The sequence below is a fragment of the Pelophylax lessonae genome (genome assembly GCF_965119305.1).
Source record: "Pelophylax lessonae genome assembly, chromosome: 2".
NCBI classification, from domain to species: Eukaryota; Metazoa; Chordata; class Amphibia; order Anura; family Ranidae; genus Pelophylax; species Pelophylax lessonae.
The window spans coordinates 487,947,373-487,964,782 of NC_138769.1; the positions used below are offsets into that span (position 1 = coordinate 487,947,373).

A 17,410-nucleotide genomic window follows, 5' to 3' on the forward strand; every position below is an offset into this window, starting at 1 on the left:
AGGTCTTTTGCAGACTCCATCAGGTTTTCTTCCAGAATGGTCCTGTATTTGGCTCCATCTTCCCATCAATTTTAACCATCTTCCCTGTCCATGCTGAAGAAAAGTAGGCCCAAACCATGATGCTGCCACCACCATGTTTGACAGTGGGGATGGTGTGTTCAGGGTGATGAGCTGTGTTGCTTTTACGCTAAACATAACATTTTGCATTGTTGCCAAAAAGTTCGATTTTGGTTTCATCTGACAAGAGCACCTTCTTCCACATGTTTGGTGTGTCTCCCAGGTGGCTTGTGGCAAACTTTAAATGACACTTTTTATGGATATCTTTAAGAAATGGCTTTCTTCTTGCCACTCTTCCATAAAGGCCAGATTTGTGCAGTATACGACTGATTGTTGTCCTATGGACAGAGTCTCCCACCTCAGCTGTAGATGTCTGCAGTTCATCCAGAGTGATCATGGGCCTCTTGGCTGCATCTCTGATCAGTCTTCTCCTTGTATGAGCTGAAATTTTAGAGGGACGGCCAGGTCTTCGTAGATTTGCAGTGGTCTGATACTCCTTCCATTTCAATATTAATCGCTTGCACAGTGCTCCTTGGGATGTTTAAAGCTTGGGAAATCTTTTTGTATCCAAATCCGGCTTTAAACTTCTCCACAACAGTATCTTGGACCTGCCTGGTGTGTTCCTTGTTCTTCATGATGCTCTCTGCGCTTTAAACGGACCTCTGAGACTATCATAGTGCAGGTGCATTTATACAGAGACTTGATTACACACAGGTGGATTCTATTTATCATCATTAGTCATTTAGGTCAACATTGGTTTATTCAGAGATCCTCACTGAACTTCTGGAGAGAGTTTGCTGCACTGAAAGTAAAGGGGCTGAATAATGTTGCACGCCCAATTTTTCAGTTTTTTATTTGTTAACAAAGTTTGCAATATCCAATAAATGTCATTCCACTTAATGATTGTGTCCCACTTGTTGTTTATTCTTCACAAAAAATTATAGTTTTATATCTTTATGTTTGAAGCCTGAAATATGGCAAAAGGTCGAAAAGTTCAAGGGGGCCGAATACTTTCGCAAGGCACTGTATATAACTTCAATTTAAAAAATATATGGATAACATAAATTCAGTGGGTAAAAAGCAAAGTAAAGTGCATCAACTAAAGTGCTTGATTATGATATTATTGAATGGCATGAATATTCAACAGATAAAGTGCAAAATTAAGTAAATCAGCTAAAGTGCTTATATAAATCACAAGGTAAGTAAAGTCCATACAAGTGCAAATATTAAATAGTGCAAATAGTGCAGAAAAGTCCTTCTGTGCAAATCAAAGGTGCTAGTGCTTTTCACAAATGCAGTAGTGGTGTGACCCTCCACTTCACCTCCCGGTGGGAAATGGTAAGATGACCCACTTACCAGATCCAGTGGATTCCTGTGGGCATACGCCAACAGGAATCAGTAAAGGCTTAGGTGTATACTCTCAGGTTGGTGCGGGTTTCCTGGGGGTACCCTTTCCTTATATTATTTAGGTACTCACCTATTCTTACCGTTAACTTTCGTGTAGTGCAGCCTAAGTATTGTAAGCCACACAGGCAGGATAACAAATAGGTGATGTGTGTACTAGAGCGTGTTATCAACTTTTTTATATTGTACTCTTTGGAGGTAGCATTGGATTTGAATTTTGTTAGTTTTCTGATCCTGGTTACATAACTTTTAATATTCCTACATAAATTACTGTGTATATAATTTACAAATATATCTCAGTAAAATTGCCCCCTATACATGTAGGCATGATGTTATATGTATATATATACACATCACTTTGGCTAGTAGGCATACGGCTTAATAAACAACATAGATTTAGATAGAAGTAGTAGAACGTCATATTGCCACCTTCTGGCCAAAACAGTTTATGCACATAGTAGGTGTTTTTATGGCATCCAATATCCCGTTCATAAGATTGTGGCATATTTATACTATTAATAGTAATATGGCCGTATTTCCGAATTATTTTGAGAATTTTTTGAAAAAAAGTTTTTTTGGGGACAATTATCCTCCGCCAATCAATGACCCCTATGGATAAAGACATCATGAGATGTATCAGGCAGTGGTATGTGTTAAAAAAAAAGGGGCGGATTAGCTGAGGGCGGATGTGGCTTCCTTCCCTATTTAATGAGAGTGACGCACGGTACGTGCAACTTCCGAGACGTCATTTCTATGACGAAACGCGTCAAGTTGCAACGCACGCTGCCTCGTTCTGGGCCCGCAGTGAACCGCAGGCCATCTCCCCACTTCCGGGTACAGCGCGGCTCTTACTAGCAGACACTAAGAACAGCCGCGTGGCATTGAGTCTGCAAGGACATTCCTAAAGGGCACCAGTCTTTTGCTTTTTTATTGTAATTGCTTTTGAAGTTTTGAATAAAGAGGAAACATTTTTAATATTGTCTGCACTATGAGGAGCCTTCCTTCTTTTCCCACATTCTGAGTGCATACAGGAGCAAGCCATGGACCCCTGAGTACCCCCAGGAAACCGACACCAACCTGAGAGTATACACCTAAGCCTTTACCGATTCCTGTTGGCCTAGTCACACAGGAATCCACTGGATCTGGTAAGTGGGTCATCTTACCATTTAGTGGAGGGTCACACCACTACTGCATATGTGAAAAGCACTAGCACCTTTGATTTGCACAGAAGGACTTTTCTGCACTATTTGCACTATTTAATATTTGCACTTATATGGACTTTACTCACCTTGTGATTTATATAAGCACTTTAGCTGATGTACTTAATTTTGCACTTTATCTGTTGAATATTCATGCCATTCAATAATATCATAATCAAGCACCTGTAGTTGATGCACTTTACCCGCTGAATTCATGTTATCCATATATTTTTTAAATTGAAGTTATATATATATATTTTTAAATTGAAGCTATAATATATATATATATATATATATATATATATATATATATATATATATATATATATATATATATTTTTTTTTTTTTCATTGTGATTCAAAAAGGCACAAGGTAGCAATACCTGAGTACCACTATACTCACATTTTTTGCACATTTTATTGTCATTAAATAAGCTACTGTGGTAGGATTCCAACGGCCTCCACAAATAGGTTTAGCGCACATCAGAGAAAGCTAAAAATTTCTTTACACACAAAATTTTCTAGGGAAATTTTTTTTTTCTTCAAAGTTTTTGGTCTTTATTTTTTTTTTTTTTTTTTTTTTAGCAAAAATTTTAAAAATACACAGCAGTGATAAAATAATACCAAAAGAAAGCTCTATTTGTGTGAAAAATATATTTCATTTGGGTACAGCGTTGCATGATCACGCAATTGTCATTTAAAGTGTGATAGTGCTGAAAGCTGAAAATTGGCCTGGACAGGAAGGGGGTAAATGTGCCCTGTATTGAAGCAGTTAAATCAATATTTTCTGCTAGAAAATTACTCATAACCACTAAACATTATATAGATTTTTTAGCGGACACCCTTAGAAATAAAATGGCAATTTTTTATGTCACATGGTATTTGCACAGTGGTTTTTATAAAACAAAATTTTGGAAGAAACACATTTTAATGAATACAAAAAAAAATAAAAAACATATACCCCAATTTTTTGTAGGATATGAAAGAGGAGGTTACGACTAGTAAATAAAGATCTATCTGGTCATGCTTAAAAATTGTGCATGCTTGTTGAATGGTGACAAACTGCGGTACTTTGAAATCTTCATAAGCAACACTTTAAAAGCCTTTACAGATTACCTTATTAGAGGTACAGCGGAGGTCTAGCACTAGAATCCTTGCTCTCTTTCTAACGTTTGTGGTGATACCTCACTTAGGTATGTGTTCACTTCTGCATGCAAGCACGGCAGGAAGGGGGTACTTTAAATTTTTTCTTTCTCATTTATTTAAATTTTTTATTTTTACACTGTCCCTTAAATTTTTTTTTATCATCAGTTTTTTTTTTCCTTCTATTAGAAATAAGGATATGTCCTCATTATGGAGAAATCTGGAGTCAAAATCTAAACCCCAAATCTCTCCTTTACCTTTAAAAGAAAATTATCAAAAAAAAAAAAAGATCTTTTGCGTTAAAAAACAAAATAAATGTTTACTTCCACCATGGACAGAAGTCTCTCTGGTCCTCCAAGGCCATAAAGGCAATCAGAGAAGATCTAGTTTCTCACTGCCTCTGTCCAGCTGGCGGCACCATCAGATCATTTCTTGGGAAAGCTGGCAGAAACGGTAAGCCATAGAGACACCAGCAAGCTTCGGAAAGCTATCCAGGGGCGAATTAGTAGCTTAAATCACTTTCATTAGAAAGCCTAGGCGATTGGAGTGGAAGTGGGAGCGGGTACCTGTCCAAGCAAGGTACCCACTCAACCCCAAAAACAATATGTGCCCGATGTGAAAGAAGATGTAGGGGGGGGGTGCCCTTTTGGGTGAAGTTCCACTTTAACTTCCTGTGAAGAAACTATCCAACAATCTCTTGGCCTCTCAGTCTACTGCTCTGCAAGTGAGAACTAAACAGTAATTAGACATGACACGTATACAAATAGGTAGAGCAAATAACAGGGAGATCATCATTTGTGATGCAACACAGAAGAAATGGCGAGTCATGTATTGGATGCTGTGTGACCCAGAAGAATTATTTGCCTGTCCCTTTAGTGAATAGGCACAGGCTACAGGCTGCAGCAATACATAGTCATATGGGAATCGTTCACATATATATGAGGCGGGAACCCTGCAAATCAATTGTGGCTTCCCGCATAGCATTAAAATCGCAGGAAGTTCACACTGCCATATGCAAATCCCCGTGGGTGTCAATACAATGTTAATGACACCCCCAGATCAGTTTGCATAATGCAGTGAAAACTGTCAGTTCGGACATTAATCAGAACGCATAGATGTAAACTACCATGCAATCAGATTCTGCTGCGGATCCAAAAAAGGGTTCTGTGCGTGTTGTGTCTGAATCCGATGCAAATTCAGTCATACAGTCTGTATGGTTGAATTTGCATCACACAGACATCGCATGTGATTTTCAGAGCAGGTTCTGTCATCGCACTGATGATAACTATGGCTGAAGGAACCTATAGACATAAAATTGCTGTAAGCAGACGAAAAAATGAACACAATTACAAAATGTGTAGGCACGGACAATATATCCCTTAAAGAGGTATTAACCCAAAAACAAACATCATATTGCAGCTTATCAAATCTTAAATGTGATGGCTGCATTAATTTTCATTTTTAAAACTTTCTTTCCTTTAATGTCACCAGGTGATCTGGCCAGGCCTGTTGCTTGCCAACAGAACAAGCTCTCCTGGAGATGTAGCAGTTACAGGCTGAGACAAACCATTTACCACTCACAGGGTTGCTGTGCTTATAATGATCAGCTTTGATTTATTTGTAAGAAATCTTTATCCCAAAAGAAATAAAACTATTGCTGTAACTGCAGTGTGAGCTCAAGTTTGGCTTCAATTTGTTAGTATATCTGCTAGCCCATCTAACACTACCCTTCCCCCCAAGACTGAATGCTGCTTTCCAAAGGTTCCCCTGTGTTCCTTCATCCAGAGTGGGAGCACTCTAATACAGGGAGGTGTGTTACTAGCCAGATCACCACCAGGTGAAAACAGAGAAAAATTCATTAAAAAAAAAGAAAAGAAAACAAATGCAGACACCACTTAATGGTGGTTAAGCTAAATATATCATTTTTGGTCTTGAGTTCAATATTGTTTTATACTGGCCTGATGTCATAGAAACTATTGCTGTTGGGACTAAAGTAATTGGAAACGTGTGTGCACATCATATAAAAGCACCAATAGCAACAGAAAAAAAAACCCCAAGAGGTGGGACTTTGAGGGGCAACAATGGTAGATATATAATCATAAAATAGAAAATTTATTGACATACCAAAACAACAAGATAAAATTCATGTGGAAAATGAAACAATACAGCGGTTGAGCATGATTAACCAAATTCCTGTACATAACAATGAAGAGGTACCAAACATGTTTCGAGAATTCAGACAATTTTTCTCTTCACCAGGGGTGGAGGGATATGGGTACAGAGGTATCTATAAAATACATAAAAAATCATGTTAATACATAGTATAATTAATAATTTCACTCCGGATACAAGAGGAGTATAGAGATACTGACCCATAAAAACTGTTCAAACAGAGCAACACACCGCATGTAAGTAGCCAATATCAGGACGGTTTGCTCAGGTGTTCAAAAAACTGGGGTGGTCTGGCTGTTTTGAACACCTGAACAAACCATCCTGACATTGGCTTTTAACTTACATGCGGTGTGTCGCTCTGGTTGAACAGTTTTCATGGGTCAGTATCTCTATACTCCTCTTGTATCCAAAGTGAAATTATTAATTATACTATGTATTAACATGATTTGTATGTATTTTATAGATACCTCTGTACCCATATCCCTCCACCCCTGGTGAAGAGAAAAATTGGGTACCTCTTCATTGTTATGTACAGGAATTGGGTTAATCATGCTCAACCGCTGTGAGGTTTCACTTTCTGCATTAATTTTATCTTGTTAATTTGATATGTCAATAAACTTTCTATTTTATTATTATAGATCTACCATTGCTGCCCTTCAAAGTCCTCTTAGGGCTCTTTCACACGGGCGGTGCGATCAGATCCCCCTGTCAGTTTTTTAGGCGGATCTGATCGGATCCTCCATGCAGCTCTATGGGGCAGCGGGTGTCAGCGGAGGTCACCTCCGCTGACACCCGCTGCCATCCGCATCCGATCCTGTGCTGAAATCTGGACGGATGGAAACCCTATTTTTCCATCGGTTCAGTAATCGGAGCGGAGCGGATCTGATGAGAGCGGACAAGCGGTCCGCTCTCATGCGATCCCCCATAGAGGGCAGCGGGGGCTGAGACACCTCCCTCTCCGCTCTGCAAGCGGAGATGGAGCTGTCATCCGCCCGGCTCAGCGGGGATCGCGGATCGATCCCCGCTGAGCAACACGCGGACCGTGTGAAAGAAGCCTTAGGGGTTTTTTTCTGTTGCTATTTGTAAACAGTCGGGATGTGGGCCTTTATGTCCAGGTACATGTGGTAACACTTAACCCTCATAAAAGCACCAAGTGTTATTTATATTCCCTCTCTTTTCCTTTTGCTATTTGCATTAGTCATTTCTGACAGGTTATCCAAACATCACAGAGTCTTGGGAAACTGACACCCCCCCCCCCCCCCCCACTCCACTCCTTCAGCACGCAGAAGGTAATTGATAGCCTCAGTAATGTAAGTCTTCCTATGAGGCACTGCAGAAAGAAGATTCCTTTCCATCCACTCAGGTTTAAGATTACACTCAGCTGTCTGCTCTATGCTAAGCAGTGTGTACTGCCAGATCCCCACCCTGGCTGCTGGAGCTGAGAAACAGCCTTTGAGCTGTGTGTTTTAGAAGCCTGTAGAGAAAAAGGTGACTGCAGATAAACAGGTAGAACTTGTGTAGGAAGATTAGTTTTATTTCTGTATACTACCTACTAGCTGAGGCTGTCATCCTGGACAAAAGATTCTAGCCCGAATACAGTCACAAGGAAGGTGCAGAACCTTTACACACACCACTGCCCTTTTACGATTGTAGGTCTCTTTAGTATACTTGATGGCATAATATGATTTCACAAACAACTAGTGCATTGGTACCAAAGCCAGATTAGTATTATGTTGCAAGTTGCAGAAGCTAGTCACTAATAACTGTCTTGGAGGTCATAATGCATTACAACAACCCCATTAAGCCCAATAAGTGTCAGTCCACCCAGAAGTGACTGGTGTTTAAATCTCTTGCATATACCAAACACTAAGACTAATATTCTTCGGGGGGGGGGGGGGGGGGCTTGATCTCTGCACTTAACTCCCAAAAGTTCAATGCAACATCTATTAAGAGAGGTCTCAAAATCAAAAAGGATTTTTTCGTTCTTTAGTATTATAAAGAATACAATGAGTTGTGAAGACCAAGGGGTGAGCAGGGGTGCCCAAAATTCAAAGATGGGTGAGAACAGAGCTAAGAATTATGGTAGAGTGATTTCCTCTACCAAAGTATACAACAGTTTAAAGAAGCCTGCATGAGACTCTCTCTTACCCCACTCAAAGCTGAAATACCCACTTTCGGGTGGAGTGAATATTTGGGTGATAAAATAGTTAATTTTTGTACACTTTACGCGATACTTAAAATAGTACATTTCAAACATCAAGGGGTCATTAAAAGTTAAGTGCTAGAGCACACTATTCAGAAAAACAGACAATTGATGTTCAAAACTAGGGACTAATATTTTCTCCAAAAAGTCTCCAAAACCTAGGTCAACTGACTACTATGTGCTAAACAAAGGAGTAAAACACAGCTAATTAAACAAATAAGCACAGCTTACACTAGCAAAAGTCATCTCCTAGGCTAGGGTCTCCAAACTTTTTCGATATGAGAACCACATTGTATAATTTTTCAAATATTTGTGGGCAAAAAAACAAAAAAAGTCTGTTTTATAAATGAACAAATCAAATTTAAATGAATATATACTTTTTTTGTAACAAGTATGATAATTTGGAAAAATAAAGGAAACATTTCTGTAAAATAAAAGTAAATCAATTGCAACTAAATTTGAGCCCACTGGAGTCCCCCTTTACATCAGAGCCCTCCTTACGTCAAGGTCTTCATCAGAGGGCCGGAAGGTATCTTGTATCAGGCCAGATTTGGCCCGCAGACCATAGTTTAGGGACCCCTGCCCTAGGCCATTCCCAAGATTGTACTCTACAGTGTGCCTGTGGGCAACAACTGAATCACTGGTAACTGGGGATAAGCAGATAGCTTCAAGAAAACACCACAGCACCCTGCTTCTGTACTCCCTAGCCATGATGCAAGCACTGGGCTCTCTTTTGGGAAGAGTTATGCAATATCAAACGCCTTGATGGGTGCATATCAGCCTAGAAGAGTTAGCATTACAAGACAGGGTGCATTTGTATACAACCCTGTCCAAGCCAATGCCCACATGTGATGCTGGGCCTTCCGTGGGTAAAAACTGAAATCCAAGGAATGAAAAGTTAAAGGCCAGGCACAGAAGGGTTGGAAGGAAGGGGCTAGATGATGATACACATCCACTGGTCCGAAAATAAAGTCAGCCCTGTCTGGCTACAAGAAGCTTAGTGTGCAGTGCAAAATAAGCAATTTCAGTACAAGAGAGGAGCCTGTACAACTGTGCAAGACTCAAGTTAGGGCTGGAGCTCAACTTCTACAAAACTGGAGTTTCATCTTAAAAGCCAACCTTATCAAAAATTCTGTATAGCCAGGGCATGAAAAAAAAAAAAAAAAAAAAAAAACAATTCACCCACTTCTCTGAAGTCAAATGCCGAATGGATAGCTTTTTCATGAACAGTTATCTAGCATCATAGATAATAACCATAGCAAATTTTGCTAAAACTGGGACCCCCTGAGCTTATCTTACTCCGCTCAGAAGCTTATCTTACTCCGCTCAGAATATCGAAATATAGGCGGTCATACAACTCTTCCTGCCCTCGTTGCCCCCTGCAACCGGGTACATTTATACATCTATTATATACATTTATTTGGACTTGCCAGGATGTCCAGGCTTACTGGACACAGGTTATTAAGTTTTTGCACGATCATATGGGCTCCCCCTTACAGTTGGATGTTTTGCCCTGTGTGTTAGGTTTGTTCCCCGACTATAACATTGATAAATTTTTTATTATTTTTCTTCAGGAAACTATTTTTAGTGCTCGTAAGCTTATAGCCAGACTGTGGATGTGTGATTCAGTCCCTACTCTTCGGGACTGGATGGCGGAAATAAATTCAGCTCTTCGTTATAAACGGTTGATTTATAAACACAGGGGATGTCCCAAGAAAATTTGATAAAATCTGGAGTCGGTGGTTAAAGAGTACTCGTACATTTAATGTATACATTTCTGTGATTTGAATTTTTCTGTAATCTTTGGGGGATGGGGGGGGAGATGGTAGAGCCAGGGTATGGATATGATTGTTTGATTATTGCTCATAGTGTGCTGCTGATTAAGATATTTATAACACTGTATCATTCTACCTCTTCTTTTAAGGTACATATCGTTTCACTGCTCACTAGAGCTCTACTGCGGCAAAGCGGTTCATTATCGTCTGGCGACGTAGACCTACGTCGCCAGACACTCCCCCTTCTCGGCGGCGCATGCGCGCCGCCGGAGGCTCGCTCCCGCTGTATTCAGTCACATCCGATCGTCGGGGAATCGAGTGTGGAGATCCGCCTGCTTATGTAAACACAAGTGGGCGGATCTCCTAAGTGACAGGCAGGGTCAGATTGCAGGGTTCAGCATAGCTGAACCTGCGATCTGTCCCTGTGTCACTCAGTCACCTCCCCCCACACACGTTAGTAAGCACTAGGCATACATTAACCCCTCCCTCTCCAATAAAATTAACCCCTTCCCTGCCAGTGTCATTTTTACACTAACAGTGCATATATATTGGCCAAAAATTTTAAAAAATTTAGATTTTTACATTTTTTGGGGGGGGGATTTCATATAAAAAAAATGTGAAAAATATTGTTTTTTCAAAATTTACGCTCTTTTTGTTTAAAGCGCAAAAAGTAAAAATCGCACATGTGATCAAATACCACCAAAAGAAAGCTCTGTTTGTGGAAAAAAAAGGACGTCGCACGACCGCGCAATTGTCAGTTAAAGTCGCACAGTGCCGAATCGCAAAAAGTGGCCTGGACGTAAGACAGTAAAATCCTCCGGTGGTAAAGTGGTTAAAGTGTTTCACAAGTGTGTAACTCACGTGTTAATGAGTTTTTGTATTTTGTATTGTATTTTTGAAGCACAAATAAACTTATTTTCTTAATTAAAAAAAAAAAAAAAAAAACTGGGACCCCTGGTTCGCATATCGCCATCCAAGTCTAGCTGTCTAATCTGGGCCCTCATTGATCCAGCCACCATATTCCCCCAAGTCGTGCCCCCCCTTTTTCCCCACTCCTCCCTATATCTCCTTTCTTTCTGTTTTTCCGTATTTCCCTCTCCTTCCCCTCATCATTCAACTCCATCCTATCCACTCTTGCTTTTATTCCCTTCTTTTCTTTTCTCCTTTTTTGTTCATTTATCCTAGCCATTTATGGTTTCATCTGCTAGTTACATTTATGCTCAAACTCTGACTAGTCCTCCCTGTCGAGCACCAGATCAATTACTCTTTTTCTATCAGAGGAGGACTGGGTCAGGGGGGCAATTTCCCCCCCCCCCCGGGCTGCTCTGATGCCCCAAAAAAAGGCTGCACCACTTATGCCACAGACATGCCTAAAGAATTCCTGGTGAAGAGAAGTAGAAAGACCGCACTGCTGACCTGAGAGCGGGATGAAGACTAGGACAGAACACAGGCCTCCTTCACAGCATGGATGGTGTAAACTTTGTCTGAGCAGAGGCAGGTTCCATATCCTTACTGGAGACACTCGTCCCCCAGCTCCCCCCAACTGCCCCCTGTTGGCCAGGTTGGGAACCCGGATTCAGCCACTGACAAGACAGTACCTGGAGAAGAGCTATAGCCTAGAACGGGGGTCAGGAGGAGGCCAAGAAGAGAGAGAGTGGGAGAGGGGCAGAGTCACTGCACCATGGGCCTCTGGTTTGTACTTGCTCCCTGGGCCGAAAGTTGCCAGTCAGCCCCTGCTTTCTAGGATTGAAAATATTTTAAATGATGACAGACATGGTTAATGGCAGATATTGTACTGTTTTTTTGTTCTCAGGCGCTATGTACTGATGCATCTGTCTAATGTACTGTCTTAAAACCTTGAAACATAGCAACATAGAATGTGTCGGCAGATAAGAACCATTTGGCCCATCTAGTCTGCCCAATATATCTGAATCCTATGAATAGTCCCTGGCCCTATCTTATATGAAGGATAGCCTTATGCCTATCCCATGCATGCTTAAACTCCTTCACTGTATTTGCAGCTACCACTTCTGCAGGAAGGTTATTCCATGCATCCACTACTCTCTCAGTAAAGTAATACTTCCTCGTATTACTTTTAAACCTTTGCCCCTCTAATTTAAAACTGTGTCCTCTTGTGGTAGTTTTTCTTCTTTTAAATATGCTCTCCTCCTTTACCGAGTTGATTCCCTTTATGTATTTAAAAGTTTCTATCATATCCCCTCTGTCTCTTCTTTCTTCCAAGCTATACATGTTAAGGTCCTTTAACCTTTCCTGGTAAGTTTTTTCCTGCAATCCATGTACTAGTTTAGTAGCTCTTCTCTGAACTCTCTCTAGAGTATCTATATCCTTCTGGAGATATGGCCTCCAGTACTGCGCACAATACTCCAAGTGAGATCTCACCAGTGTTCTGTACAGCGGCATAAGCACTTCTCTCTTTCTACTGCTTATACCTCTCCCTATACATCCAAGCATTCTGCTGGCATTTCATGCTGCTCTATTACATTGTCTTCCCACCTTTAAGTCTTCTGAAATAATTACTCAAAAATCCCTTTCCTCTGATACTGAGGTCAGGACTGTGTCAAATATTCTATATTCTGTCCTTGGGTTTTTACGCCCCAGGTGCATTATCTTGCACTTATCCACATTAAATTTCAGTTGCCAGAGTTCTGACCATTCTTCTAGTTTTCCTAAATCCTTTTCCATTTGGCTTTTCCCTCCAGGAACATCAACCCTGTTACATATCTTTGTGTCATCAGCAAAAAGACAAACCTTACCATTGAGGCCTTTTGCAATATCACTTATGAAGATATTAAACAAAATTGGTCCCAGTACAGATCCCTGAGGTACCCCACTGGTAACATGACCTTGTTCTGAATGTTCTCCATTGACTACAACCCTCTGTTGTCTGTCACTCAGCCACTGCCTAATCCACTCAACAATATGGGAGTCCATGCTCAATGACTGCAGTTTATTGATAAGTCTTCTATGTGGGACAGTGTCAAAAGCCTTACTAAAATCTAGATATGCAATGTCTACTGCACCTCCATCGTCTACTATTTTAGTCACCCAGTCAAAAAAATCTATAAGATTTGTTTGACATGATCTCCCTGAAGTAAACCCATGTTGTTTTTCATCTTGCAATCCATAGGATTTAAGATGTTCCACAATCCTATCCTTTAATAGGGTTTCCATTAATTTGCCTACTATTGATGTCAGACTCACTGGTCTATAGTTGCTCGATTCCTCCCTACTACCTTTCTTGTGAATGGGCACGACATTTGCCAATATCCAATCTTCCGGGACGACTCCTGTTACTAAAGATAGGTAAATAAATCTGTTAATGGTTTTGCCAGCTCACCACTAACTCTTTTAATAATTTTGGGTGCATCTCATCAGGACCCTGTGACTTATTTGTCTTCACTTTAGACAGCAATCTTAGAAGGTCTTCCTCAGTAAAGACACATGCATCAAACGATTCATTAGTCATCCTTTCAAGTGGAGGTCCTTCTCCTTTTTCTTCTGTAAAAACTGAACAGAAGTATTCATTAAGGCAGTCGGCTAGCCCTTTATTCTCTTCTACATACCTTCCGTCCTTTGTTTTTAATTTAGTTATTCCTTGTTTTAATTTCCTCTTTTCATTTATATATCTGAAGAATGTCTTATCCCCCTTTTTCATTGACTGAGCAAGTTTTTCTTCTGCCTGCGCTTTAGAAGTTATAACTTGCTTGGCCTCTTTCTGCCTAATCTTGTAGATTTCCTTATCTTCATTGCTCTGGGTTTTTTTATAATTACAAAATGCTAGCTTTTTATTTTTAATGATTTGGGCCACTTCTGCTGAGTACCACAGTGGTCTCTTCCTTTTTTTGCTTTTACTGACAAGTCTAATGCAATTTTCTGTTGCCTTCAATAATGCACCTTTTAAGTAGTCCCATTTCTCCTGGACTCCATGTAATCCGTTCCAGTCTGATAAGGACTCATTTATGACTAATTTCATTTTTGAAAAGTCTGTTTTTCTAAAATCTAAAACTTTTGTTTTTGTGTGGTGTGACTCTTTCACAGTTCTTATATTAAACCACACTGACTGGTGATCACTAGATCCCAAGGTTTCGCCTACAATGACATCATATACCGAATCCCCATTTGTGAATCCCAAATCCAAAATGGCCTCCCTCCGGGTTGGCTCCTCAACCACTTGTTGCAGAGACAACCCCAGTAGGGAATTTAGAATATCTGTACTCCTGGTAGAACTTGCTATTTTGGTTTTCCAGTTTATATCTGGAAGATTTTAATCTCCCATAATGATAACTTCTCCTTTCATTGTCATTTTAGTTATTTCTTCAACTAGTAGATCATCTAGTTCTTTAACTTGACCAGGTGGTCTATATATCACACCTACACTGAAAATGTTAATTAACACATTAAAAAAATTCTGTGTACAGATACTTTTCAGCAGCAAAAATACTACTACCAACAGTTCAGACTAAGTGCTCATTCAAAGCATGTGCAAAGGAAGCATTTATAACGTGTATTTAAGTGTGCATACAGAGATAAATCAAGGAAAATGTATGTTCTTTAACCCCTTCATGATTAGGGTCAAAACAAACCCTAATGCCCAAACCCAGTTTTTTAACTTCGACATGTGTTAATAAAACTATGTATCATCACAGCTACTTAGTGTATCCAGGAGGAATATAATTTCTTTTGTATCATTCAATAGGTTAAAAATTAAGGGTCCCAGCACTGAACCTTGGGGTATACCACTAATAACCTTAGACCATTTAGAATATGAATCATTAATCGCTACACTCTACAGCATTTTAGCTAGTTTTCTATCCATTTACAGACTGAATTTTCCAAGCCTGAAGACTTTAGGTTACAGATAAGCCATGCATGAGGAACTGTGTCAAAAGCTTTTGCAAAATACACGTGTGCTATGTCCAAAGCCGAGTTTTTGCTTACTTCCTCATAAAAAAAAAAAAATCAGACTTACTTGACAACTTCTGTCTTTTCTGATACCAGGCTGTCTATTGCTTATAAAGGGAGTAGATAGCTTTGTGTTCTATACAATGATCAGAGAAAATGTTAATGAGTTATACCTAGATGTATTTATATTCCTTTCCCTCTTTTTATTTCTGCCCTTACTAGGCAAAGTAGCATGTATACTTTTCAGGTGGAACCATAATCCTCGTATATCATTCTGCTATGGGCAACGACCAAATACAATTATGGGAGACTACCTTTCCAAACCTTTTTCCTGCACTTTGTTGTGCGATTTTATTTCAATTGGCACCCAGTATCCAATACAACATAAAATGGTACAGGCAATTTGATGCAGAATGATGTTTTAAAAAAACAATTTGTTACTATTCGCTATAACATGTTATACTGCATAAGTATGAATGGGCATTAAAGTGAATCTCTACTTCCGCTAAGGCCAGTTTCTACTTCCCCCCCCTCCAGCGCCACCATTTTTTGTGCATGTACAGATGCGCCCAGGGAGCTCTGCCTGGCCTTCATGTCCTGGCAGAGCCCATCAGATCCATATATGCATGCGCATGATTAAAGGGAAAGTGCAGACTTCCCCCTTGCCAGTCTTTGCATGTGCGCAGGAAAACCTTGTGCAAATGGCTGGGAAACAGCCAAGTGCATAGACAGAATGTCGTGGCTAGGTGAGAAATGCACAAAGAAAAGGTTTTGTAAAAAGAAAAAAAAAAATGAAAAAAATATATGTCAGTTGTAAGGAAAGCGGCAGGGCAGCACAAGATGTAATGTATGGTTAAGGTCCATTTTAAGTGGGCAGCACAGTGTGTACTGTTCCCACCTAGTTCACATACTGTGCTGCAGGGATAGGTGCTTACATGGAAGAAAAAAAACTGATGTTGGCTGGTGTTTGGTGAGATCATTAAGAATAATGGTCAGCCTGACACACAGACTGTGTCTCTGACAACTTTCTTCCCTTGTATTTTCTGCATGCTTCCAGTTTCCTCTTAGCAATGCAAAAGTATACTGGTAAGCAGGGTTGTTGCTAGGTAGGATAAAAACCAGGGGCTTCAGCCCGAAGGTAAACTTTATCCCACAATGTCCCTTCCGACATCTGAAGGGGGCGTCAAGATCAGCACCAAGGAGCTTTGCTCGGTGCTGGATTAAAGGTGAGTGTAACACAAATTGGAGCATTTTGATTGGGCGACACCTATGGACCCCATTACATTACATTACACAGTGCCCCCCCACACCTCTGGACCCCTTTACATTACACAGCCACCCCCCCCCCCCACACACACACACATCTGGACCCCTTTTGCATTACACAGCCCCCCACACATTCACCTCTGGACCCCTTTTGCATTACACAGCCCCCCACAGCTTTGCCCCTTCCTACCTGATTAATGCATGCAGGGGGGGAGAGAGAGCGGCTAAGGACAGAGGCAAAACTGGAGAGAGAAACACCAGCGCTGAATAGAGAGTTGCCGGAGTTAACTTTCCAAGTTACCCAGCAGGTGATTGGATGCTAGGAGGTCGGGAGTGGGGGTGCTGACCGGGGCTATAGCCCCAATTGGGCCCCTAAAAAGACCCTGGTCTCCTATTGATCATTTAAAATTATTAGCCCCGAGTCCCAAGGCCTGGGGTTGGCCGGGAACTCAGAGCTACATACCTCAGCAGTGTAACATTATACAGCACATCCAGTGATTGGTGGGCGATCCAGGGCAGCCACAAGGAGAGTGATTGGAGTTGTCAAGTTTAAGCATTGATGTTGGGTGTGAGTGGGGCCGGTATAGGGGGCTCCGCCCATTTGTTCCATGCATAGACAAACAGCAGCTGGCCGGGAAGGAATGTGGCAGGGGGCGGGACCAATTGTAACTGTTGTATGTGCCCCCACAGCGGTGTATAATAAGCCTGAAATATACACTGCTGTGGGTGCACATATAACAGTTACAATTGGTCCCGCCCCCTGCCACATTCCTCCCCGGCCAGCTGCTGTTTGTCTAGGCATGGAACAAAGGGGCGGAGCCCCGCATACCAGCCCCACTCACACCCGACATCAATGCTTAAACTTGACAGCTCCAATCACTCTCCTTGTGGCTGCCCCGGATCGCCCACCAATCACTGGATGTGCTCTATAATGTTACACTGGTGAGGTATGTAGCCCCAAGTACCCGGCCATCCCCAGGCCTTGGGACTCTGGGCTAATATTTTTAAATAAGCAATTGGAGACCCGGGGCTTTTTAGGGGCCCACTAGGGGCTATAGCCCCGGTCAGCCCCCCCCTCCCAACGACCACTGCTGGTAGGCTGAGTGGTGTCTGACCAAAACAAGATCTAGAGATCTGCATGTTTTTAGTATGAGTATTGGAATACAAAACTGTTTTTTCGAATGGGCTGAGATTAAGGCTGGGTTTACATCTATGTGGGTGAATGACTGCTCGTAAATTGCACGCGTTCCCGCACCCACAACAAAACC

General features: G+C 41.1%; 1 protein-coding gene across 1 annotated transcript in view; it reads right to left on the reverse strand.

Moving 5' to 3' along the window:
* The window catches only part of UBAC2 (UBA domain containing 2), a 301,154-nt gene that overhangs the window by 201,169 nt on the left and 82,575 nt on the right, over positions 1-17,410 (reverse strand). The window lies entirely within an intron of this gene.